Below are 27,688 nucleotides of genomic sequence, written 5' to 3' on the forward strand. Positions count from 1 at the left end.
TGGTCGGCGACTTGGAGGTAACAAGGGGGGGGGGGGGCTTAAAAGCGGCATGGAGCTGATAGCGATTGCGTTCAGAGACGCACAGACGCTCATATAGAAGTTCATAGTCAGACGGAGAATCTGCACCTAACATAGAGCCTGTCACATTAGACACCCACTCAGAGGGTTGTGACCTGTGTAACAGGTGCAGCAAAGTCCAAATCCCATTGTAGGGTTCCAAACCAAATTGGAAGCCATTTTATCCATTTAATCCTTGAAATGTTGTTTTATTTCACCTTCAATCCGATTTAAAAAGAAATCCAAACATAAAGCACATTGGGGGTCATTCCGAGTTGATCGCTCGCTAGCTGTTTTTAGCAGCCGTGTAAACGCATAGTCGCCGCCCACGGGGGAGTGTATTTTCGCTTTCCAAGTGTGCGAACCCTGTGCAGCCGAGCTCTGCAAAAACATTTTGTGCAGTTTCTGAGTAGCTCTGGACTTACTCAGCCGCTGCGATCACTTCAGCCTGTCCGTTCCCGGAATTGACGTCAGACACCCACCCTGCAAACGATTGGACACGCCTGCGTTTTTCCAACCACTCCCAGAAAACGGTCAGTTGACACCCACAAATGCCCTCTTCCTGTCAATCTTCTTGCGATTGTCTGTGCGAATGGATTCTTCGTTAAATCCTTCGCTCAGCAACGATCCGCTTTGTACCCGTACGACGCGCCTGCGCATTGCGGTGCATACGCATGCGCAGTTGTGACCTGATCGCAGCACAAAATCCTAGCGTGCGATCAGGTCGGAATGACCCCCATTGTGCTAATGACGTGTATGAGACAAGGAAGAGATGATTGACTCAAGAGATAATGATGTACAAGCGATGGTGAAATCAGAAGAGAATTGTTGACTCTTAACCTCTGATTCTATCCTATGGGGAAAAGGTTTTCTATAAACAAGGAAGTGAATTCCAATATGAATTCTCATGCGTATTAATTACTTTGTTCCTTAAACAAATGGGATTATGTTGTAACGTATGTAATTCTACTCCTATTTATTCTGGAGTCTATATAAACTACAACCCATCAGATCATGCCACAATTCTGCAGGGACATCAACAAGGAAGGTAATATAAATATATATCTATATATCTATGGGCAGCAGTGAGCCTTCACTAGGAATAAATATGCTGATTTATCTTTAAATGCACGTCACACTTACGGGGGTAAATTTACTAAGGTGGGAGTTTATTAGAACTGGTGATATTGCTCACAGCAACCAATCAGATTCTACTTAACATTTATCTAGCTGCTTCTAGAAGATAATAGATAGAATCTGATTGGTAGCTGGGCAACATCTCCAGTTATTAAAAAAACTCCCACCTTAGCAAATTTACCCCACTGTATCTATGTTGCAGAGTTGAACAAACCTTGCCACTGCTTTTAGACATTTTGGGGTATATTTACTGAAGGCCAATTTTCATTGATTGTTATTGATTTCAGATCATTGTAAATCAATCTAATCGATGTTGTGCATCCAGGGCTAAAACACAAATTTACTAACATTTAAAATTTAACCTAAAAAAAAAATCTGATAGTAAATGTGTGATTTAGACCCTGAAACCCAACATTGATCAATTTTCATTGATTTGAAAATGTAAAAAATTGATCACAATCGATCTCTAGTAAATAAACCCTTTAGAGCTGTAGATGGGTGCCAGAGAAACAGTTTTCTGTTTACATAATGACATTTTGGTGGGAATTTAATTCAACGCGATGTGCCACCAGGAATCGTTGCAACTCCTATCTGCTTCTATAGCAGCCGTATATGGTAGGGCAGACATTTTGGGCTGAATATAATAGTCTGCGAGGTGCCGGAGGGGCGGCACTTTTGCCCTGTAAATGGTTGCCGCTTTAAAAATATGGCATTATCTTCTTGACTAGTGGAGCCCGGTGCTGGTTTCAAAAATACGGGGGACCCCTACGTCCTTTTCCCTCCCCATATTTTTGGAACCAGAACCGATCCAAGAGCCCGGAGCTGGTGTTTAAAATACAGGGAGACCCTACGCAATTTCCCCCCAGTATTATAAGCACCAGGACCATGCTCAAAGGGCTGGTTATGTTCAGAAGGGGGGACCCTATGCAATTTTTTACATTTTTAACTATTTAAATACTTTACACATTGAAGGCGTGCGTGGATCTCATTGATCCGGCTAGGCTTCATTGGGGGTAATTCCAAGTTGATCGCAGCAGGAAATTTTTTAGCAGTTGGGTAAAACCATGTGCACTGCAGGGGAGGTGTCACAACTGAGGGCCTGAGCTGACGGGAGGCAGCCTCAGTTGTAGGGGCTGAGATGTACCGGAACCTGGGAGGTTGTATCAGACCCCTGGACATGTAAGTAACATGAATAATAACTGCCCGAAGGCGTGACCACGACAACTTGGATAAAAGTCAATGATGTTTATTATGACAACTCCGCAACACAGCAGCAGTAAAAGAAAACGTAAAAGTCAGCAAAGAATAAATACAGTTCCTGGGTACTACAGGATGGCAGGAGCCACAGGGCACTGGTAGTGTGAGATAGTTCTTATGATCTTCTAGATGGAAAGTCCTTACCAGGCCCGACTGTAGCAATGGAGATAACCCAGGATTGTGCCAGCTGGTGTTCCAGGAAAAGCTGGGTTGCTGAAGATAAAACAGCTGCTGTGGATACTGGCTGGAACCAGACTGTTGTTAGCACGGAGTGGATACTGGCTGGAACCAGTTAAATAATAAATGAACTTGGGAGCGATGAAATATGAACTGAAATGTAGAACTTGAGAGCGGAGAAATAATAATACCGGTGGAGAGTGGTAAAGTGTAGAAAGGACACCGGCCCTTTAAGGGAAGCTGTACTCTGCTGGAAGCTGAGCTGGAAGCAGGTAATGTTGTAGCTGGAAACAGATGAATCCACAATGGATTGGAGAGTCAGGCTACACCGCAGGTGGAATGCTGGTGCGGGTCTCTATGGTGGAAGTCTTGAGACAGGAGCTGGAACCTGGAAGACAATCACAGGAGAGAGACAAACAGGAACTAGGTTTGACAACCAAAGCACTGACGCCTTCCTTGCTCAGGCACAGTGTATTTATACCTGCAGCAAGGAAGGGATTGGCTAGGCAATTATGCAGATTAACAATACTGACAACAGATTGGAGGAAATGATCAGCTGACAGAATCCAAGATGGCTGCGCCCATGCAGACACTTGGAGGGAAGTTTGGTTTGTAATCCATGTGGTAATGAAAACAGTAATGGCGGCGCCGGCCACTGGAGACAGGAGACGCCAGGCTGACAAGTGCACATCCAACCACGCGGACACAGCGGAGGCCGCGGCTGACGTAATCGCCACTCTGACACTCTGCATGCAGAAGCTCAGGGACGGCGGCGGAGGCCGCGGGAGACGCCATGCCAGATGTAATAAGGCGTTACTGTGACAGCGTCTCAGAGAGACAGGAGAGGATGCAGGAATGTGAACATTAGGATAACAGATGGGATCCGGTCCTGGAGCGCTGAGCCAGCCTTAGGAGGCATCTGATGGGTAAGAAATGGCGTCCAGATACCCGGATCGTGACAGCACCCCCCCCTTTAGGAGTGGCCCCAGGACACTTCTTTGGCTTTTGAGGAAACTTGGAATGGAATCTCCGGACCAAGGCAGGAGCATGGACATCAGAAGCATTGGTCCATGAACGTTCCTCAGGGCCGTAACCCTTCCAGTCAATAAGATACTGTAGTTGACCGTAACGGTGACGTGAGTCCAGGATCTTGGCCACTTCATACTCAACGCCTCGTTGAGTTTGGACTTTCGGAGTTGGAGGAAGTGAGGAATGAAACCGATTCAAGATCAGCGGTTTCAACAGGGAAACATGGAATGTCCTGGGTATTTTTAAGAAGGGAGGCAACTGAAGTCTGTAAGCAACAGGATTGATGACTTGTTCAATCTTGAAAGGACCGATATAGCGAGGTGCAAACTTCATACTGGGAACTCTTAACCTCAAATTCTTCATGGATAACCATACCCGATCACCCACCTTGAGAGCAGGAACTGCTCGACGCTTCTTATCCGCAAACTTCTTGTACCTGAACGATGCCTTGAGCAGAGCTGATCGTACGCTCTTCCAGATATTGGCAAACTGATGCAAGGTGATATCCACTGCGGGAACAGAAGTTGCTGGAAGCGGTTGGAACTCAGGGACTTTAGGGTGGAATCCAAAGTTAGTGAAGAATGGTGTTGAAGCAGATGAAGAATGATACTGGTTGTTATGACAGAACTCGGCCCAGGGAAGTAATTGAACCCAGTCATCTTGAGAGGAGGACACATAGATGCGGAGGAAGGCCTCCAAGTCCTGATTCACCCTCTCGGTTTGACCATTGGTCTGAGGATGGTAAGCCGTGGAAAACTTTAGCTTGACTTGAAGGACTTGACATAAACTTCGCCAGAATTTGGCTGTGAATTGAACTCCTCGATCTGAGATAATTTCTTCAGGAAGACCGTGGAGTCGGAAGATCTCTTGTATGAATACTTGAGCCAACTTGGAAGCTGACGGAAGACCGGTGAGAGGAATGAAGTGTGCCATCTTGGTGAACCGGTCAACTACCACCCAGATGGTATTGAACTTGTTGCACATGGGTAAGTCTGTAATGAAATCCATCGACAAGTGAGTCCATGGTCGACGGGGAACGGATAGTGGAACCAGTTGCCCCGCAGGCGACTGGCGGGATACTTTATGTTGGGCACACTTTGGGCAAGATGCAATAAACTCCAAGACGTCCTTTTTCAGAGTTGGCCACCAATAGGACCTAGAGATAAACTCCAGGGTTTTTTGGATACCTGTATGTCCGGCAAAACGGGAAGCATGGGCCCAATGCATGAGCTTCTTCCTTAGCATCGGCTTCACAAAACTTTTCCCTGATGGGGGCGTAGAGTCCATCCCTACCGTGGAGAATGCCAACGGATTTATAATAGGATGCTTGTCTGAAGACTCTGACTCATTTTCTTGCTCCCATGAGCGGGAAAGGGCATCGGCCTTGCGATTCTGAGAGCCCGGACAGAACTGGAGTTTAAAGTCGAACCTGGAAAAGAAAAGTGCCCATCTGGCCTGACGAGGGTTGAGACATTGTGCGCCCTTCAGGTATAAAAGGTTCTTGTGGTCTGTAAGTATGGTAATTGAATGAGAAGCTCCCTCCAACAGATACCTCCACTCTTCTAGAGCGAGCTTGATGGCTAGCAACTCCTGGTCGCCAATGGCATAGTTGCGCTCAGCTGGGGAGAACTTCCGGGAGAAGAAACTGCAAGGGTGTAAATGGCCATCTTTAGCCCTCTGAGATAACACCGCTCCTACTCCAACGGAGGAGGCATCCACCTCTAAGATGAAAGGAGAGTCGATGTCAGGCTGTTTCAGAACAGGCGCAGAGATGAACCTTTGTTTTAAAAGATGAAATGCTTGCATGGCTTCTTCAGACCACTTGGACGGGTTAGCACCCTTCTTAGTGAAAGCAGTAATAGGCGCCACAATGGTGGAAAAGTCTCGTATAAACTTTCGGTAATAGTTGGCGAACCCTAAGAACCTCTGGACCCCTTTGAGGGTTAAGGGTACCGGCCAATTTTGGATTGCTTGTAGTTTCTCAGGATCCATCTCTAGTCCGGAACCGGACACAATGTACCCTAGAAACGGAATGGACTTGACTTCAAAGACGCATTTTTCTAATTTGCAATAGAGATGATTGACACGGAGACGGGACAGAACCTCTTTAACCCAAAAACGATGTTCCTCTAAATCGTTGGCAAAAATGAGGATATCGTCTAGATAGACCACGACATGACGGTATAGAATGTCTCTGAAGATCTCATTGACAAAATGCTGGAAGACAGCTGGAGCATTGCTCAATCCGAAGGGCATGACGAGGTACTCATAATGTCCGTCACGGGTGTTAAAGGCGGTCTTCCACTCGTCACCCTCACGGATCCGGATGAGATTGTATGCACCTCGCAAGTCCAGCTTTGTAAAGATGGTAGCTCCGCTAACTCTGTCAAAGAGCTCAGTAATCAGGGGTAAAGGATAACGGTTCTTGATGGTAATGTCGTTCAAACCTCTGTAGTCGATGCACGGCCGCAGACCACCATCTTTCTTTTTTACAAAAAAGAAGCCTGCGCCGGCTGGAGAAGAAGAAGGTCGAATGAACCCCTTTGCTAGGTTCTCTTTAATATATTCCTCCATAGAATGCGTCTCAGGCAGAGACAACGGATAAGTTCGGCCTCGAGGTGGAACCTTCCCTGGAACGAGATCAATCGGACAGTCCCATTCTCTATGAGGAGGAAGGATATCAGCAGAAGCTTTACTGAACACATCCGTGAAATCTTGATATGGAGGAGGTGGAACATCAGACGACCTGGGGGAGGAAGAACAGACAGGCAATACTTTAAACAAACATGTCTCAGCACAGGAGGAACCCCATGCCAGGATTTGCGTAGTCGTCCAATCAATTGTAGGATTGTGAAGACGGAGCCATGGAAGGCCCAGGACCACAGGATGTGTGGCTCTTGGAATCACTAAAAAAGAAATAAGTTCGGAATGAAGAACTCCCACTCTCAGACGAACTGGTAGAGTCCTTAAAGAAATAACTGCATCAAAAATTTTGCTGCCATCCACGGCAGTTAAAGAAATGGACGAAGGAAGTCTCTCGGTGGGTAGGGACCACCGTTTAACATAGGCTTCGGTAATAAAGTTCCCAGCCGCTCCGGAATCAAGGAGGGCAATGACGTTCCGATAACGTTGAGCAACTTGAAGCGAGACTGGGAGATTACAATCTTGAGGAGATGGAGAGGAGATCATTACTCCTAGCCGGCCCTCTCCTTGGCGAGCTAGGATTTGGAGTTTCCCGGACGTTTGGGACAGGCATTAATGGTATGAGACGGAGCTGCACAATAGAGACAGAGAAACTCGGAGAGACGTCTTCGGCGCTCAGCAGGAGTTAAACGGGAACGGCCAAGTTGCATGGGCTCATCTTTAGATGGTGACAGTTGACGAGGAGGAGGAGCAGAAGATTTTGGAGCAGATGATCTTCCACGCTCAGTTGCTCTCTCTCTGAAACGTAAATCAACTTTCGTGCAGAGTGAGATTAGCTCATCTAACTTAGAAGGTAAGTCTCTGGTAGCTAACTCATCTTTAATACGCTCAGATAAGCCATGCCAGAATGCAGCATACAGGGCCTCGTCGTTCCATGCCAGTTCGGATGCCAGGATCTGGAACTGTATCAGATATTGTCCTACAGTACGTGACCCCTGGCGTAAACGGAGAATCTCGGATGAAGCTGAGGTTACCCGACCTGGCTCGTCGAAGATGCGCCTGAATGTTGACACGAAGGCAGTGTAGGAAGATAGCAGGGTGTCGGACCTCTCCCATAACGGTGATGCCCAATCAAGGGCTGAGCCACTGAGAAGAGAAATAATGTAGGCAATTTTTGTACGGTCACTGGGAAAATTGCCAGGTTGTAGCTCAAACTGAATCTCACACTGGTTGAGAAATCCCCTGCAGAATCTTGGAGATCCGTCAAATTTTGCTGGCGTTGGAAGATGAAGACGTGGAGCAGAAGTGGGTAAGGTGGGTGGGGTTACAGCTGGAGTCACTGTGGTTGACGCACCAGACGCGCCTGATCCACGGAGAGTTGTCTGAATCCCATCCAGCCGAGTAGAGAGATCCTGGAGACAGCGGATGATGTGGCCCTGTGCAGCCTCCTGATGTTCTAGTCGGGCTGCCAGTTCTTGCATCGGCCTGGCCGCTTGATCCTGGTCTCCGGCTGGATTCATTAGGTCAGTGCTTACTGTCACAACTGAGGGCCTGAGCTGACGGGAGGCAGCCTCAGTTGTAGGGGCTGAGATGTACCGGAACCTGGGAGGTTGTATCAGACCCCTGGACATGTAAGTAACATGAATAATAACTGCCCGAAGGCGTGACCACGACAACTTGGATAAAAGTCAATGATGTTTATTATGACAACTCCGCAACACAGCAGCAGTAAAAGAAAACGTAAAAGTCAGCAAAGAATAAATACAGTTCCTGGGTACTACAGGATGGCAGGAGCCACAGGGCACTGGTAGTGTGAGATAGTTCTTATGATCTTCTAGATGGAAAGTCCTTACCAGGCCAGACTGTAGCAATGGAGATAACCCAGGATTGTGCCAGCTGGTGTTCCAGGAAAAGCTGGGTTGCTGAAGATAAAACAGCTGCTGTGGATACTGGCTGGAACCAGACTGTTGTTAGCACGGAGTGGATACTGGCTGGAACCAGTTAAATAATAAATGAACTTGGGAGCGATGAAATATGAACTGAAATGTAGAACTTGAGAGCGGAGAAATAATAATACCGGTGGAGAGTGGTAAAGTGTAGAAAGGACACCGGCCCTTTAAGGGAAGCTGTACTCTGCTGGAAGCTGAGCTGGAAGCAGGTAATGTTGTAGCTGGAAACAGATGTATCCACAATGGATTGGAGAGTCAGGCTACACCGCAGGTGGAATGCTGGTGCGGGTCTCTATGGTGGAAGTCTTGAGACAGGAGCTTGAACCTGGAAGACAATCACAGGAGAGAGACAAACAGGAACTAGGTTTGACAACCAAAGCACTGACGCCTTCCTTGCTCAGGCACAGTGTATTTATACCTGCAGCAAGGAAGGGATTGGCTAGGCAATTATGCAGATTAACAATACTGACAACAGATTGGAGGAAATGATCAGCTGACAGAATCCAAGATGGCTGCGCCCATGCAGACACTTGGAGGGAAGTTTGGTTTGTAATCCATGTGGTAATGAAAACAGTAATGGCGGCGCCGGCCACTGGAGACAGGAGACGCCAGGCTGACAAGTGCACATCCAACCACGCGGACACAGCGGAGGCCGCGGCTGACGTAATCGCCACTCTGACACTCTGCATGCAGAAGCTCAGGGACGGCGGCGGAGGCCGCGGGAGACGCCATGCCAGATGTAATAAGGCGTTACTGTGACAGCGTCTCAGAGAGACAGGAGAGGATGCAGGAATGTGAACATTAGGATAACAGATGGGATCCGGTCCTGGAGCGCTGAGCCAGCCTTAGGAGGCATCTGATGGGTAAGAAATGGCGTCCAGATACCCGGATCGTGACAGGAGGCAGATATAACATTTGCAGAGAGAGTTAGATTTGGGTGGGTTATTTTGTTTCTGTTCAGGGTAAATACTGGCTGCTTTATTTTTACACTGCAATTTAGATTGCAGATTGAACTCACCACACCCAAATCTATCTCTCTCTGCACATGTTATATATCTGCCTCCCCTGCAGTGCACATGGTTTTGCCCAACTGCTAACAAAATTCCTGCTGTGATCAACTTGAAATTACCCCCATTGTGTCATGTCCATCAGTGTTTTACTAATCTCTCCCATAAAACACTGCCTGACAATAGGAAGTACAACACATTGGTAAAGTCAATTTGAAGTAGTTTTGTAAATTACTGTGGTCTTTTTCCCCCAAAAAAGTTGCATTCCCAAGCTGCCAATGTCCGCCGAGATTAATTTTGGCTGAATTCAGCAGCAACACAAATCTTTGTATTTACCCGAGAGAGAGAGAGAGAGAGAGAGAGAGAGAGAGAGAGAGAGAGAGAGAGAGAGAGAGAGAGATTTATATATAAAGAATATTTTATTAACTGATCTACACCCAAATATGTGTTGTCTGTATTTATTTTTAGTTGGATTAGTTATTTCATTGTCACATAATGTTATGTGGTACTTCTGTTTTACCTCTCCAACAGGTTCCTAATCTGTTGCAGCGATGTATTCTGGGAAGGGGACAGCGGTGGTGCTAGGTGAGTCTGTAACACTGGAAGCGCTATATGTTACTTTTGTAACATGAATATGAATTGTTCTGTACATATAAAGTTGATAGTAAATTTATTAACATATTGTAGTGACTATTTATATGTATTAATTTAATTTATTTAAGTAAATGATATATGCCCAATTCATGTATGTATGTATATATATATATATATATATATATATATAATATGGGAAGTAGTAAAGTGTGAAAAGTATAAATATATTATTCATTTTACTTATTTTACTCCTACACCTAAAGGACCATGAGGGCAGCACAGGGCCGGATCAAGGCTCCAGGGGGCCCGGGGTACTTTAGACAAGGGGGGCCCCTGAGGGCTAAATATAGGGGGTCATTCCGAGTTGTTCGCTCGGTAAAAATCTTCGCATCGCAGCGATTTTCCGCTTAATGCGCATGCGCAATGTCCGCACTGCGACTGCGCCAAGTAAATTTGCTATGCACTTAGGAATTTTACTCACGGCTTTTTCTTCGTTCTGGCGATCATAATGTGATTGACAGGAAATGGGTGTTACTGGGCGGAAACAGGCCGTTTTATGGGCGTGTGGGAAAAAACGCTACAGTTTCCGGAAAAAACGCAGGAGTGGCCGGAGAAACGGGGGAGTGTCTGGGCGAACGCTGGGTGTGTTTGTGACGTCAAACCAGGAACGACAAGCAGTGAACTGATCGCAGATGCCGAGTAAGTCTGGAGCTACTCAGAAACTGCTACGAGGTGTGTAATCGCAATATTGCGAATACATCGTTCGCAATTTTAAGATGCTAAGATTCACTCCCAGTAGGTGGCGGCTTAGCGTGAGCAAATCTGCTAAAATCCGCTTGCGAGCGAACAACTTGGAATGACCCCCATAGTGTATATACTGTAGGAAGGGGAGGTTCCTTACAAATAAATATATATATATATATATATATATATATATATATATATATAAGATTGATAAAAGTGTGAGCAGAAAGCTGTTGGAGGCAGAAACGAAGGATAGCACATTTTATTAAATAGAAAATTAGCATACATACACACACACACATAGCATTCATAAACACTCACAAACATCATACATACAAACCACACCCACACACACACATACACACACACTACACACCAACAACATACACACACTACACACCAACAACACGCACTATACACCAACATATATACACACACACACACAGCATGCATACATACACACACGCACACACTACACACCAACATATACACACACACACACACACACACACACACACACACACACACACACTACACACCTACAACATATACACACACACACACACACACACACACACACACACACACACACACACACACACACACCACTAACCAACTGAACAGAGGAGAAGAGGAGGAGATTCTGCCGGAGTCCATGTGAGTTAAACATAGGAGGAGCTGCTGCTGCTGCACATGCTCAACAGCTCCCTCCACTGTGTGTTCGAGAGGCAGAGAGCTCAGCTGATCAGAGGCAGAGCTCTCAGTGAGGAGCAGCCGTACAATTCATTCACGGCAGTTCGTAAGTGCCTGTGGGTGGCCCCGCCTGGTGCAGAGACGGAGACAAGGCTGTCTCCGTCTCCGAAACACAAAATTTGTCTGCAGAGAGGGGAAAGTTTGCACCACTGCCACCAATGAATGAACTTCCTAAAATAAAATAAAAACTACCAGTGCTTGACGGCAGGCACGGGGGGCCCTTAAATCTGGGGGGCCCAGGGTAATGTGTCCCCTGGGCTCCCCCCTTAATCCGGCTCTGGGGCAGCATGGTTAACAGTGTAATTGTGGCGAGCCAGCATCTGCGTGCCGGTATTAGAGGGTCGTGTGCAGAGAGGAGACTCGCGTGCCGGTAAAAGGAAGGGCCGTGTGCAGAGAGGAGACTCGCGTGCCGGTAAAAGGAAGGGCCGTGTGCAGAGAGGAGACTCGCGTGCCGGTAAAAGGAAGGGCCGTGTGCAGAGAGGAGACTCGCGTGCCGGTAAAAGGAAGGGCCGTGTGCAGAGAGGAGACTCGCGTGCCGGTAAAAGGGAGGGCCATGTGCAGAGAGGAGACTTGCGTGCCGGTAAAAGGAAGGGCCGTGTGCAGAGAGGAGACTCGCGTACCGGTAAAAGGAAGGGCCGTGTGCAGAGAGGAGACTCGCGTGCCAGTAAAAGGGAGGGCCATGTGCAGAGAGGAGACTCGCGTGCCGGTAAAAGGGAGGGCCATGTGCAGAGAGGAGACTCGCGTGCCGGTAAAAGGGAGGGCCGTGTGCAGAGAGGAGACTCACGTGCCGGTAAAAGGGAGGGCCGTGTGCAGAGAGGAGACTCGCGTGCCGGTAAAAGGAAGGGCCGTGTGCAGAGAGGAGACTCGCGTGCCGGTGATAGATGGGGCCGTGTGCAGAGAGGAGACTCGCGTGCCGGTAAAAGGAAAGGCCGTGTGCAGAGAGGAGACTCGCGTGCCGGTAAAAGGGAGGGCCGTGTGCAGAGAGGAGACTCGCGTGCCGGTAAAAGGGAGGGCCGTGTGCAGAGAGGAGACTTGCGTGCCGGTAAAAGGGAGGGCCGTGTGCAGAGAGGAGACTCGCGTGCCGGTAAAAGGAAGCGCAGTGTGCAGAGAGGAGACTCGCGTGCCGGTAAAAGGAAGGGCCATGTGCAGAGAGGAGACTCGCGTGCCGGTAAAAGGGAGGGCCGTGTGCAGAGAGGAGACTCGCATGCCGGTGATAGATGGGGCCGTGTGCAGAGAGGAGACTCGCGTGCCGGTAAAAGGGAGGGCCGTGTGCAGAGAGGAGACTCGCATGCCGGTGATAGATGGGGCCGTGTGCAGAGAGGAAACTCGCGTGCCGGTAAAAGGGAGGGCCGTGTGCAGAGAGGAGACTCGCGTGCCGGTAAAGGAAAGCGTATAAAAGACACTCCCAGCCGGCGGCGAGTCAGTCTGCAGATCCCTCTTGTAGTGCTGGCACCTGGGCTTCTCCGGCGGCTGCTAAGAGCTGTAACAAGCTGTAAACATTACAGCGGCGGCCGGGGGTCAGGGTAGCGCAGCCGAACAAGGAAGCTTTAGCGCTGGAGAACGGAGCGGCAGGGGGCCTGAAGAGGCAGGAAAGGTCATTGAGGTGGCCCACCTGTCCTCTATCCCCAAGCTGTCTGCTCCACTCCAGAGAGTGCGCTGCTAAGGTGCCCCTGCTCCCGCTTTCAGCTGTAAACATTAATGCGGGTAGCAGGAGGTAGCGGGCGGTGACGCTGACGAGAGTTTTGACATCTCCCACTCCAGCAGGGAGGCAGGGGAGAAGAAGTAGCGCTACATACCTGAAGGCATCAGTGAAGGGGGCATTCCAGGCAGAAAGAGAGGTGGCGTTGCCAGCAACGCTTAGCCAGTAAGGAGAGTCGGGGGAGGAGTTAACAGCACCGCTGACGAATAAGAGGAGGTGTAAGTGAATAATTAACACCTGCACAATATTACACCTAAATGCAACTGGAGATATGAAAGACATATAGCTGCGCCCATATAAGTTATACAGCGATAGGCATGGGCACTTCACTAACTTTAACCCCTTAAAGACTATGAGCCAGGATATGTATATGTAGTAAGGGGTATAATAACAATAGACATTGAGCAGCTGTAGTGCATATGGAGACAAGCCCAGGTGGCAAAGGAAAACACATTGAACTAGACTTTAATCCACTTAAAGGTGGGAGAATATAAAAGCTTATGGGTCTTCTGTTATCAGGACCACTTGGAGAATATTACTAGAGACTGGAAGTAGCTAGGAGATAAAGAACTTGTGGTGACTCACTACTAAAACCCTGCTAAATTACACTGCGAATTTGTAAATGTGATTATATCTATAGACTGCACTGCTGTAGTTATAGGGACAAAGGAGTCACTGAACATAAAAGACTATAAATATAAGTGGAAATTCCTGCCATATAATAGGATGGAGATTATATATATATATATGTACACCGTGGGGATGAGCCTGCATATACCACTGAGCAGGAGTGAACATTTAAGTAATTTAAACCTCTATATTTTATTGGCATGGTGCAATTGGAGCAAGGCTGCAGTTTATTAATTCAACCAGTCTTTGTACTGTTAAAGAAAGACTATAGGGGTAATTCCAAGTTGATCGCAGCAGGAATTCTGTTAGCAACTGGGCAAAAACCATGGGGGTAATTCCGAGTTGTTCGCTCGTTGTTTTTTTCTCGCAACGGAGCGATTAGTCGCTAATGCGCACCGCAATGTCCGCAGTGCGACTGCGCCAAGTCTAACTCTCTCTGCAAATGTTATATCTGCCACACCTGCAGTGCACATGGGGGGTCATTCCGAGTTGTTAGCTCGTTAGCTGCTTTTAGCAGCTTTGCACACGCTAAGCCACCGCCTACTGGGAGTGAATCTTAGCTTATCAAAATTGCGAACGAAAGATTAGCAAAATAGCGAATAGACACCTCTTAGCAGTTTCTGAGTAGCTCCACACTTACTCGGCATCTGCGATCAGTTCAGTGCTTGTCGTTCCTGGTTTGACGTCACAAACACACCCAGCGTTCGCCCAGACACTCCTCCGTTTCTCCAGCCACTCCCGCGTTTTTCCCAGAAACGGTAGCGTTTTTTCGCACACACCCATAAAACGGCCTGTTTCCGCCCAGAAACACCCACTTCCTGTCAATCACATTACAATCACCAGAACGAAGAAAAAACCTTGTAATGCCGTGAGTAAAATACATAACTGCATAGCAAATTTACTTGGCGCAGTCGCACTGCGGACATTGCGCATGCGCATTAGCGACTAATCGCTCCGTTGCGAGAAAAAAATACCGAGCGAACAACTCGGAATGACCCCCATGGTTTTGCCCAACTGCTAAAAAATTTCCTGCTGCGATCAACTTGGAATTACCCCCTATATTCTAGCATGAGCTGAAGAGGACTAGAAAGGTTACATTATTGATACAGACTATGTGAACTTTAAATAAGAAAAGGAAACAAGAGTAACCAGTGAGAAATTCTGAATAGAACCCTAGCAATCAGAGCCGGCCTTAGCTATAGGCAGGCTAGGCATTTGCCTAGGGCATCCAAGCATGTCTAGGGGCATCCAAGCATGTCCCTGCAGTATCTCATGCTGGGAGGGACAGTCCGCAAACTAACTGTTACTTTCCAAATGTATTCAATCAGTACTTGTATACACTGCTGTTTACATTTGTAAAAAAAAATGCACACTGTGCCTTAAACTTCCTCTGACATGCTTGAATGCCCCTGACTTGTGAGACCTCAGACAGACAGCAGAAGCCAAGTAAATGCAATTCCTGGACCTGTGACATTTTCACTGACTATATAAGGTTATTACTGGATGGCTTCTATAACACATGTGTATTTTGGAAGACTGCTTCACAGAAACCTGACATCACCTATACTGCTTGTGCACATGGGGGAGGGGGACCCTGTTATCCTGTGTCCCTTAGCCCTGTACAATTCCCAGGTGTCTGCAGGGACATAACATGGGCAATGTTCTCCCCACACTTTATTTCCTAGTCAGTCCATGCCGTAAAATTCCCCTGCCATCCAGCACTGTAACGTGGTCAGTAAGTTGCGTTGTGCTTTTCTATATGAAACATCAGTGCAGCGTGACTTTCGGACACATCAGACTGGAGGGCAGAGCATATCGCTCCCACAGTATAAAGTAAAGGGCATGCAGTAACAGACACCAGCAAACACACTGAATAGTGAAGAGAATGGACAGTTTCTACATGTTTGATACTGGTCTTTTTGTATAACCAGCAAGTGTGGCAGTATCTGTGGCAGTATATGTGTATTATGGGCATTACTAATGTGGGGCATATGTGTAAGGTGCATTACTGTGTGGCATTATGTGTATTATGGGCATTACTAATGTGGGGCATATGTGTAAGGTGCATTACTGTGTGGCATTATGTGTATTATGGGCATTACTAATGTGGGGCATATGTGTAAGGTTCCTTTACTGTGTGGAATTATATGTATTATGGTCATTACTGTGTGGCATTATGCAGAGTTGAACTGGCCCACAGGGTAACCCCCCGGTGGGCCCCACTACCTGAGCGTTGCAGGTACAGATGCAGAACTAGCGGCGGAGCTAGGGGGGCACCAGACAAAATTTTGCCTAGGGCATCAAATTGGCTAGGGCCGGCTCTGCTAGCAATCTACTTAAGTAGCATATTAATGCCAAATGGAAACAAAATAACACGCTCTGCTACTTGTAACGTACTGCATCTGTTGGCTAAAGGCAAAGAACCCAGGGAAAGGAGGATTGTCTATTTATTCTTAGTAAAAGAAATTAAATTAACCGTAGATCTTACGTTGGAAACTATTTTCAAGGGATAACAGTTCTTTATGCACTCATTGGGCCCCAACTGCGCAAATATTTTATGGACTAAGAGTACCCGGGTCACTCACTTTACTATATACTATTGTGTTTTTTTTGTAATGCATGCAAAAACTTAATGCATAGGGGAAATTTTATTGTTTAGTCATATAAGTATTGAAATAAGGAATTGATTATATGGTTAATGTAAAGAGTGTATTAAAACAAACCTATTATACTTTCCATAAAAGTGTTGTATTGGTACCATCGGATCCTGAAACCCTGGAATAAGAAGAACAGGTATTAAATATTAAGAGGACTTAGGAAATAAAAGTATACTTATTAAATAACACATCCATTTCATACAAGGCTTACCCAGGCAAGCCAAAATAGAAATTAGCTTGGGTAGAGGCACAAACTTTTATTAGTGACCCACATCTAGAAGTAAGGGAGGGTTACACTTTAATACTGAAGCTTTTTATTTTGACAAATATTAGATGTTTTGCAATTAGACGAAAAGGAGAGGATTCCCCGCACAAAGGACAGGAAATAACAAAGTGATATGTGGGGATTGCCTGTGATTCTTATTATATTTATGTATACTGTAGCAGAATAAACCACAGCGCAGTTTTTCTCCAGCAGGGTCCACAGGTTATCCACAGGATAACATTGGGGATATGATGAAGCGACAGCGGATTTGCACCAATCGGTCAAAGCTTTTCGGCTTCCCAGCATGCAACGTGCCCATCCATATATTCCCGCCTCCTGGCCCAGCATAGGGGTGCGCAGGGGGGGGGTGCCTGGTGCGCACAGGCACCCCCTAATGTCCGGCACCCCGATCTCACATGCCTGATGCAGCGATCGCCGAGCAGGCTGATTACTGTCCCCTCTGTGTTGCACTCTGTCAGGACTGTATTACTGACCGGACGCCTGGGTTAATCAAGGGTGCCGCTGACACCGGCTTTCAAACTCCTGGCTCCACCTCCATGTACAAAAACAGCATGATGTGACGACATCATGCTGCTCGCACGCCCACCCGCCATACCCACCACATGCCCACCTCTCTCCTTCTATTCTATGCCAACACCAGCCACTGATGAGCAGCATGCAGCCAGCGTTCAATACTGGCAGGTGGTCGGCAGCAGCATTGACACGTCACTCGTTTTTCCAGCAGCAGCAGTACTAGTCTGCGACTGTCAGTGTCAGTGAGTGACTGACTTGTAAGTAAGCTGCTGCAGCTTGCAGGGGAAAGAGAGGGGGAGCCAGACCAGGCTGAGGAAGTGCAGTGTAATTGCAGTGTGTGCCATCAATGGTGTTTGTTTGGTGCACACCACAACATCTGACAATGTATCTGCTTTATTAGGATTGGTACAAGGGTGGATATTTTATATTGCGTTGACCGTCAAAAGGCGGTGCTAGACACACCCCTCCAACAGTGCACCCCCTAATAAAATGTGCTGCGCACGCCTATGTGGCCCAGGCCAATCAGGAGCCGGACCATGGTCAGAGGGCTGCTGGTTTTTAGCAGACCTAAGCTTTCTTATTTTATTTTTATAGTCTATTTTTTCTTGAGTGATCTTTCTAAACATCGTCTTATACATACCTTAGAAAGAGTCGCTCCAACAACTTTCCGCCGGTTCGCAACAACGCTTACCCACTAGCAGGTCCAGCAGACGTTACCAGGCTGTGGCCGGAGCACGGGGAGAAGGTAAGGCATCGGTTCTGCTGAGAAGGGGAATACGGACACAGACGCACTGTTTTGGGAGGAGACTACCAACTACTGACGCGGCTGCCACCTCGGGTGCACCAGCGCTAGGCCTTAGGGATCATAGGCTCCAGGACTAGTAGGAAGCCGCGATCCCTAGGGTTGATGTTAGCAGTGGGGAGTCAGACGCTCTCCTGGTCGCCCCTCCCCCCGGTTCTTGACCAGTTTCCTCTGAGTCTCCCGCCATGAACTGTTTTCCAGCTTCCGTCTGAGATGCTGTACATGAAGGGGACCCAGTCGCAGCATAGGCGGCTGTGTAACTGGTGCATCTGTTCACTGAGCGTCTGTATTCACTATAGGTTCATGGAGTGAAAGTGTACACTAGTAGCATCTGGATCCACTCAGCGTTCACAAACGTATTGATCGGTCCTGGAAGCGGGGTGAGTCTCCCTGTATCCCATCCTACTGAGTACGGGTTATACAGCACTAAGGGGGTAATTCCAAGTTGATCGCAGCAGGAATTTTGTTAGAAGTTGGGCAAAACCATGTGCACTGCAGGGAAGGCAGATGTAACATGTGCAGAGAGAGATATGGTTCAGGATGCAGGATCTGGTTCAGGATGGTTTGTGTGCAAATTGTTTTAGCATTCACCAGAGTCTCTTAAAAAATACAAGGCAGATTAAGGTGCAGGTTGATTCCCCTTGGGCTATGTTTGCACAAACATTGTCCAGTATAGCTGAGCAGATAATTCCAACTCCTGTACCAGGGATAGTTCAGTAGCGGATCTTGCCACGGGCAAGCAGGACTTTTGCCCGGGGCGCCGCCTTCCAGAGGGCGCCGGCGCCATCCGGAGGGTGCCGCACCATGGCAAGATCCGCTGCTGCTGTGCCCCCCGCTGCCCGCTCTGTCCCGCTGCCCGCTGTCCCTGCCCGCTGTGAAGGGAAACTAGACGCTACGCTACTATGACGTCATCGCGCACCGCACATCATTTCAGCGGCGCTACTACTGTACAGGGGGAGTAATGAACCACGCCCCCTTTATGAAGCCACGCCCCCTATTGCCGCCCGGGGCGCAAAAAGCCCCTGAACCGGCCCTGGATAGGTTACACGATTAACCCTTACATGTAGCTTCCCACCAGTGGTTTATCACTTCCAGCTGCAGCCTCTCAAAAGAAACAGGCTGATAAGCCAGTAGTAAGTAAATCTTCATCCTCACAGGCTACACATGTTTCAGATGAGGATTCATTGGAGGATGAAAGCTCAATAAATTCTGGTTCTGCATACGAAGAGGAGGAGGAAGGTCTCAGCTCAGTGGATATACGGAGTTAATTAAGGCAATGAAAGCCATTCCTTCCTTAGAGGAATCCGCAGAGCCTGTGTTAAAAACCAAGGCACCTGTGTATATATGTCCCAAAACAGTTAAGACTGAGTTTCCTGGGTCAGAACAGCTGATTCCAGGGTGGGGGACCGACTTCTTCAGTTTGCACAGATCTGGCAGCAGTCTACAACAGATGCCTGCGTGCAGGAAGCGGTATTTCTAGGTTATGCATTTGCCTTCAAGAAGCATCCTCCTCAAAGGTTTTTTTGTACCAGCCCATCTCGGGTAGAGACGAAGGCCAGGGCTTTGCAAGAGGCAGTTCAGAAATTGCTTCAGTCAGGAGTAATCATTCCAGTTCCTCCTGCACAACGAGGACAGGGTTTTCACTCCAACCTGTTTCTAGTTGAGAAGCCAAATGGGTCTTTCCGGACCATTCTCAATCTCAAAGTGCTGAACAAATACATTTGGGTACCTCAGTTTCATATGGAGACTTTACGTTAAATCATTTTGGCCATGGAGCCAGCGGATTATATGGCATCCCTGGATATCCAGGATGCTTACCTACATGTTCCTATAGCTCGGTCCCATCAGTGCTCTCTCAGGTTCTCTATCCTCCAACAGCATTTTCAGTTCCAGGCCCTACCTTTTGGGATAGCCACAGCCCCCAGAGTATTTACCAAAATTATGTTGGTAATGGCAGCTTATCTCCGCCAGCAGGGGATAAGAATTTTTCCATACCTCGACGAGCTTTTAATCCTGGCACAGTCGCAGGAATTGCTCCTGTGTCATCTGCAACAGACAATAATTTGTCTGCAGAACCACGGGTGGCTCATAAATTGGGCAAAATCGTCTCTGGTTCCGTCACAGCGGATGACTCACTTGGGGGCTGTACTGGATTCAAGCCTTCAGAGAGTAATTTTACCTCTGAACAAAATATCCAAAGTTCAGTCAAGGATTCAGGAATTGCTACACAGTCAAAAGGTATCCATTCACGCAGCAATGCGTGTGATGGGATTGATGGTGTGAACATTCGACATGGTGGAGTATGCTCAGTTCCACTCGAGGCCTCTGCAGCATCTGATCTTTGCCAAATGGAATGGGTAGCATCAGATGATAAAAACGCAGACTATGGTCCTTACGATGGAAGTAAGAAGATCATTAGCCTGGTGGCTACAGACATCCCATCTGGACAAGGGGAGACCCTTTTGGATATCATATTGGGAAATTCTGACAACGGATACCAGTCTCCAGGTCTGGGGAGCAGTGTCAGGAATGTTTTGTTTCCAGGGACAATGGACCAAGGAAGAAGGTTGCCTGCTAATAAATATATTGGAACTTTGGGCCATATACATGGCACTGATTCAGGCAAAGGACATCCATCGGGGAAAACCAGTTCAGATCTGCTCGGACAATGCGACAGTAGTATCATACCTCAACCATCGAGGAGGAACTCACAGCCAAAAAGCTATGAAGGAGGTAAGTCACACACTAAGGTGGGCAGAACTTCATCATCCAGCCTTGTCCGCAGTGTTCATTCCGGGAGTCCTAAACTGGGAAGCGGATTTTCTCACTTGACTTGCTATTCAGGCAAGCGAATTGGCTCTACATCTGGAGGTCTTCCAGACCCTAGTCGACAGGTGGGGGTTGCCAGAGATAGATCTCATATTGTCCCGTCAGAACAACAAAGTTCTCGCATACGGGTCAAGAACAAAGAATCCCAGAGTGGTCTTTGTGGATGCCCTGTCGGTGGTATGGGGTTTTCATCTGGTCTATGTGTTTCCTCCAATCAACTTATTACCCAGGGTGGTGAGAAAGATAAAGCAAGGAAAGGGTGCCGCGATACTAATAGCTTCGGCTTGACCCAGAAGACATTGGTACAGAAATCTGCAGAGAATCTCGATGGATGCACGATTCCTGCTCCCTCAACGTCCAGATCTACTGACGCAGGGTCCATCTGGATTGACTGTCTTTAATGGCGTGGCTCTTGAGACCTCTATCCTGAAGTCAAGAGGATTCTCACAACAGGTAATTCAAACAATGGGGGTCATTCCAACCCATTCGCACGCTGCTTATTTTTTTGCAGCCGTGCGAACGGGTCCGGAATGCGCATGCGCAGTGGGCTCAATGCGCAGGCGTGTCGCTGTCCGGCGATGGGGAACGCCGGGCAGGGACTGAATTAAAGAAGAAAACGATAACTGCCACAATGGCACCGTAATTGACAGGGGGAAGGCGTTTTCGGGGATGGAGATCCGAACGCAGGCATGTCGAAGCATTTGGTGGTCGGATGTCTGATGTCAATTCCGGGACCTGAGACGCTGAAGTGATCGCAACAGGTAAGTAAGTTCAGACCTACTCCTCATCTGCACAAAATGTTTTTGCATAGCTCGGCTGCACAAGCAATCGCAGCCTTGCTATGGAAAAATCCACTCCCCCATAGGCGGCGTCTACCTGATCGCACGGGCAGCAAAAAGTTGCAGCGTGCTATCAGGTCAGAATGAGGGCCAATGCTCAGAGCAAGGAAACCTTCCTCAGCTCAAATTTATCACAGAATATGGACCCTAGGTCTTTCAGAATTTCCAGGGTCTTAGCATTCCTTCAGGCAGGAATGGATAAAGGTTTGAAGGTGGCTTCCTTGAGAGTGCAAGTGCCAGCATTGACTGTATGGTTCCAAAAGAAAATTGCCAACTTACAGGATGTGCGTACTTTTTTCCAGGGAATGATGTGCATTCAACCTCCTTTTGTTCCTCCTACAGTGCCTTGGGACCTAAGTTTAGTCCTAAGGGCCCTTTTAGATGCCCCATTTGAACCACTTAATAAAGTGGATCTTAAATGGTTGACAGCTAAAGTTCTCTTTCTACTGGTCATGGCGTCAGCTAGAAGAGTGTCAGATTTAGGGGCATTGTCATGTCGTTACCCATTTCTGATTTTTTTATCCAGATAGAGCAGTTCTCAGAACTAGATCTGGGTATCTTCCTAAGGTGGTGTCTAAATTCCACCTTAATGAAGAAATTGTAGTCCCGGCTTTCCAGGAACCGGGCCTTTCTGCGGGAGATGGATCGCTGGATGTGGTCCGTGCCTTAAGAATCTACGTGGATCGTACAGCACAGCGGCGATGCCTTTGCATTTCAAGAGTAGCTCCCGACCAGCGCAGATTTAGCGTGCTGGCCGGGAGCTACTCGTCGTTCCACATCGGCTGCGTGTGACGTCACGCAGCCACCGTGACCCGCCACTCCCCAACGGTCTGGTCACGCCTGCGTTGGCCGGACCGCTCCCCCTAAACGGTGGCTTAACGCCGCCATCTAGCCCCCTCCCGCCCAGCGACCACCTCTGCCTCAGAGGCGATAGCTAGGCAACGATGGCTGCCATGCGCTAGCACACTGCGGTGCCGGCGCATGTGCAGTACCGACCCAATCGCTGCGACAAACTGCAGCGAACGATCGGGTCGGAATGACCACCTATATGCGATTGGCCTACAAATTCCTTCTCTTTTGTATATCCCTGAGGCCGAATGTGCAGGGACTGAGATGCCCACTCTTAGTTCCCGTGCACACCGTAATAACAATTGGTATATCCTTTTATGCCACCATCAGTTGCACCATTAAATGCTGCACCAGTCGTGTGGCAGGTGCAGTTTATCTCTTGAGTATGGCCTCCTATGTGAGCAGTTGAGTGTCTGGGAACGCAGCCCGCGACACTCCTATAATAAGCCCCTAAACGGTCCATGTTTGTTGTGCAGTTATAGCCACCTACCAGTCCCGCCCAGGAACAAGCATCACCTTTATGATACCATCTGAATCACTCGCAACAGCACCTTAGTGTATATACAGTGACACATGCGTCGTACGGGTTTCCAGAATTTTCCAGCATCCACAGTTGTAAATAATTATGAACATTGCATATGACTCAGAATCAGATCTCAGACACATTTATAGATACATGTATGCATGAACTGTTATGCCATTTACTATACTGTGCTGTCCAATCCTATGCCAGGTACTATCTATTAATGGCTATCAGAACCTGTAAGGATGGACTGTATGGTAAGCAGATAGGGATGAATTACTAACATGGTGCAAAAACAGTGCTAATTATCATGATTCCGTCCTTTATGAGAAAACAGAAATAACAAGGTGTATTTATATTAGATCATATTACAATATAGGTTTCCCACGCTGTGAACCCTGCATATTATAGTAAATAGCTGACAACCGGAGCTGTGTAATAGTGATTATTGTGCTATTTATTTTACTCTTCTTTACAGTGTTCAGCCTCCTGGTGCTGTGTGATGTTGGCTTCTCCCGTATCATCTTCAACCCAATTGGTGAGGTTATAGATGACATAGAATGTGATAAGTTACCCTCCGACACATGGTCATACCATAACCTGACTCATCTAAGGCTTATCAGTTCTCCAACATTATTCTACATTTACATATTCATTTGTGCGACAATGTCCCGTTTAGAGAGAACTCACTCATTTTTAGTAACTATTGCTTCTGTGATAATACAGGTTGAGTATCCCTTATCCAAAATGCTTGGGACCAGAGGTATTTTGGATATAGGATTTTTCCGTAGTTTGGAATAATTGCATACCATAATGAGATATCATGGCGATGGGACCTAAATATAAGCACAGAATGCATTTATGTTACACATACACCTTATACACACAGCCTGAAGGTAATTTTAGACAATATTTTTTATAACTTTGTGCATTAAACAAAGTGTGTGTACATTCACACAATTCATTTATGTTTCATATACACCTTATATACACAACCTAAAGGTCATTTAATACAATATTTTTAATAAATTTGTGTATTAAACAAAGTTTGTGTACATTGAGCCATCAAAAAACAAAGGTTTCACTATCTCTCTCTCACTCAAAATTGTCCGTATTTCGGAATATTCCGTATTTCGGAATATTTGGATATGGGATACTCAACCTGTATGTGTAGATGAGCACTTATTGTATTTAATGCAATAACTTACAGTATACACTGGAGATGATTACATGTGCAGTAGTAAGTATGCCAAGCACAGGTGTTATAGAGGGCCCAGATTTTTAGGATCTAAAAAACTAAAATTAGTTTTTTTCAGTCCATGTTTTAGGATTTAACAGGTTTTAACATTTTCAGTGTAGGAATTTATATGTTGTATGAAAATAAAACAAAACCACGCAACATATCATTATGTGTGAAACACTGCGGGCAGGGGCGTTTTATGAGAGGAGGGGACCCGCGTGCAGCCTCCGTTGCAGTAGACTCTGGCATACTGGGAAAGGATTAGAATAGGTTAGAACCTGAGAATCCTGGGCTTAGAACGCATGGCAGTCACAATGTGTCTGGAAATAAAGTTGACATTCACAATTTTGACTCAAATTATATACAAGTAACCGTACTTGTGACTATGTTAGATCAATGAATAAACAACATTTAAACACTTGAGCACATAGAATGGGTGGGTATTGCGTGACCGGTGGTCAGGAGACTAATGTCAACATTATTCGAAAGGTTTAAATCTGCACAGGATGTAACAATTATAGTTAAATGGATGTATAATGTTGTTCAACCAACGTAAGAGCCTACTTTAATAATTAGTTCAGCAAATGGTTGGCGGTGCTCCCGCAAGATAGTTATGACAACTATGAAACAATGGGTGTGGTCTCTTGGGAAGACAAAAGACAAAAAGCAACTATATGCCTTTTCCAGGGCACACTTGAAAATTGAAAATATGAAATTATTAAAGCATAACTTTTAATAAAACATACTATATTAAAAGTTATGTTTTAATAATTTCATATTTTCAATTTTCAAGTGTACCCTGGAAAAGGCATATAGTTGCTTTTTGTCTTTTGTCTTCCCGAGAGACCACACCCATTGTTTCACCAATGTCAACATCCCAGCATCGGAATGCCGGCGATGGGGGCGATCGCAAGAAGCCCCTTGCGGGCTTGCTGCGCTCGCCACGCTTTGGGCTGGGTGACCACCGGGTTCTATTCCCACTCTGTGGGTGTCATGGGCACCCACGAGTTGGTATAGTCCCTGTTGGTCGGGTGCAGGATGCAGGTCACATAAGCAGTGGTGATGAGAGACAGGGGGAGCAGGTACAAATTTCCCAGGCCCAGGCTGCTGGAGGGGCTTGGGGGGTCCACTGACCACCACCCTAAGGACATAAGTACCCTGGCCGGCAGGCGACGGTGCCATCCACCCGGTGATATCTTCGGGATGATGGCGCCGCACATAGAAATCATAGAAAGTCTTTGCTCTCTAGTGGCCAGCGTCATCTTCTCAAATATCACTGGGAAGATGGAGCTGGTCGGGGAAGAGAGACCCGCTTCCAGATCAAGTAAGGAAGGAAGCTGGTCCCTCCCCCCTGCACCCCTGTGTTAAAATGGCATTCCCACTTGTGGAGCAGGCTCGCCGGCCCCACCACTATTTTATTGTTCACTTATTTTTATACTAAAGGTCATAGTATTAGTCACACCCACTTAATAAGTCACGCCCCTAGGCCTTTACCGGGGCCCGGCGTGGCTCTCAACGGCCCTGCACATAAGTTCATCCCCATAGAATAGGCATAACCAGCAAGGCTCAGGCTTGATATAGCAACATTGTAGCATGAGTTAACTTCTTTTTGATTAGTGTCCCTATGTTAATACTTTGTTAACCAGGTTGATCTTGCAGTGTAAATGATTGCCACTTTAAAAAAAAAACCCTGAAAAACCTTACCAAATCTCTCACTTTCTGAAACTCTCACTCTATTACATTTGGCCCTATATTTTTATTGCAGCTGCTAGTCTGTTCTTCCTTACAAAACTGTCACCTTCTGCTGCTCAGCCACTCCTTACTTCGGTTGCCTGTATTTTAAGATATCTTACTACTTCTACTTACACATAAGGCCATCAGCAAACTGCTCCAACTTACATCTGTTTAAGCTTGACTTCTGCACTCTGCGCAAGATTAACTTCTCTCACCGACACTCATTACCTGTTCCCAGTCATGATTACAGGACTTTTCCTGGCTGCGCCCACTCTGTGGAATGCTGGACCAAAACAGTATGCAGAGCCGGATTAGGGGATTGGCAAAAGGGGCGGCCGCTCCAGGGCCCACAAACACGTTTTGAAATGGAGGAGGCTCCCCTTCGGCAGCTCAGCTGTTCAGAAACAGCAGCTGCCAATGAGCTTCTCCGAGCGCGGCCAGTCTCACGGCACAGGGAAATCCTGCAAAACAGTGACTGTGAGCTGCTGGCGTGTGCTGCTGACACTGCTCTGTTCCCTGAGTGACACACTGACAGGCACGCTGTGTCCCTGCTGCTCCTCCTTTCCGTGAGTGATGCCCAGATAGTGAGTGTCTCTCGGGGTCGGGGGGCTTTGCCAGCAATTTTAGTAGTGGGGCCCCCAACAACCTCCATTGCTCTGGGACCCACCAACCTTATTCTGGCCCTGACAGTATGCAGTCTGTATCACCTATTCTCATGTATCGCATTCCTATTCCCTGTAGAGTGTAAGCATTCGAGCAGGGCCCTCTTACCTTATAGTCCAGTATCTTTTTATTACTGTTTTGTTCCCAATCGTAAAGTGCCACAGAATATGCAGGTGCTATATAAGTAACTGTTACTACTACTACTAATACTACTACTACTACTACTACTACTACTAATAATAATATGTTCTTTATTTTGTCTCCATAAATATCCGTAGGTGATGGGAACTGTACGGATAACCCATGTGCGTCACCCTGCACTTCCACATGCTCTCGTCCTCTACAGAAAAAAAGTTTCTGCATCGCCGTCTGCAAACCGATGTGTGTGTGTCACATTGGCTATGTATACAACAGTACCGGACAGTGCGTGTTCCCTAGCGACTGCAAATGAGACTCTTTCCTTTTCCTCCCAGAATAAACATGTCCCAACCAATCACAACAGCTATTGTACCTAATGTCTCTTTCTGGTAGTTTCCTTTTACATAAATCAATAATAAAATAAACATATTCAAATTTGACTTGTGTAAATAGTGAATTCCAAAACGTGCACAACTTAAATTTATTTCACACAGAATTGTGCATGTGAATATATATTTTTAAATGAACAATAGAAAGGTTTATAGAGCTCAGAGACAACGACAAAGCACAACAGAAATAATACATGACATGACGATTATGCAGACAAGAAGGGCCACCTGTGACACACACCTTGTTCAGTGCATGAATCTGTATAAATCATAGAGAAAATGATTTAAAGATGGATGCGGATCGCACGGAAGCTGTGTATGTCTGCCGCGGCTAGGTGCAGGGGAGCCACCAGGGGGGGACTGTGGGGACTGGTGTCCCGGGCCCTTACAGAGAAGGGGGCCACCCCTGGCTCCTACCGCCAATACCTGTAGAGCTGCACCAGTCTATGAATCAACAGCAATCTGATGCTCAAGGAGGTCTTCTTAAAACAAGCCTTATCTGCGCATTAGTTCTCTGTAAACCATTCCTGTAGGTCCGTAATACTCCACC

General features: G+C 47.0%; 1 protein-coding gene and 1 long non-coding RNA gene across 3 annotated transcripts in view; one reads left to right on the forward strand and one right to left on the reverse strand.

The window, feature by feature from the left end:
* Positions 1–26,219, reverse strand: part of LOC134966907 (epidermal growth factor-like protein) — a 162,359-nt gene extending 136,140 nt beyond the window's left edge. For both annotated transcript variants that reach the window (XM_063943935.1, XM_063943934.1), the window contains exons 1-2: positions 26,114–26,219; positions 16,400–16,451 (exon numbers count right to left, since the gene is read on the reverse strand). The gene's annotated coding sequence lies outside the window, so the exon portion shown is untranslated. The remainder of the gene's footprint in view (positions 1–16,399; positions 16,452–26,113) is intronic.
* Positions 1,048–27,164, forward strand: LOC134966909 (uncharacterized). The gene is made up of 4 exons (XR_010188733.1): positions 1,048–1,105; positions 9,788–9,841; positions 23,453–23,512; positions 26,890–27,164. It is a non-coding gene; the product is annotated as an uncharacterized LOC134966909 (long non-coding RNA).
* The last annotated feature ends 524 nt before the right edge of the window (positions 27,165–27,688 follow it).

Source organism: Pseudophryne corroboree, chromosome 10, assembly GCF_028390025.1.
Source record: "Pseudophryne corroboree isolate aPseCor3 chromosome 10, aPseCor3.hap2, whole genome shotgun sequence".
In the NCBI taxonomy this organism is placed as follows: Eukaryota; Metazoa; Chordata; class Amphibia; order Anura; family Myobatrachidae; genus Pseudophryne; species Pseudophryne corroboree.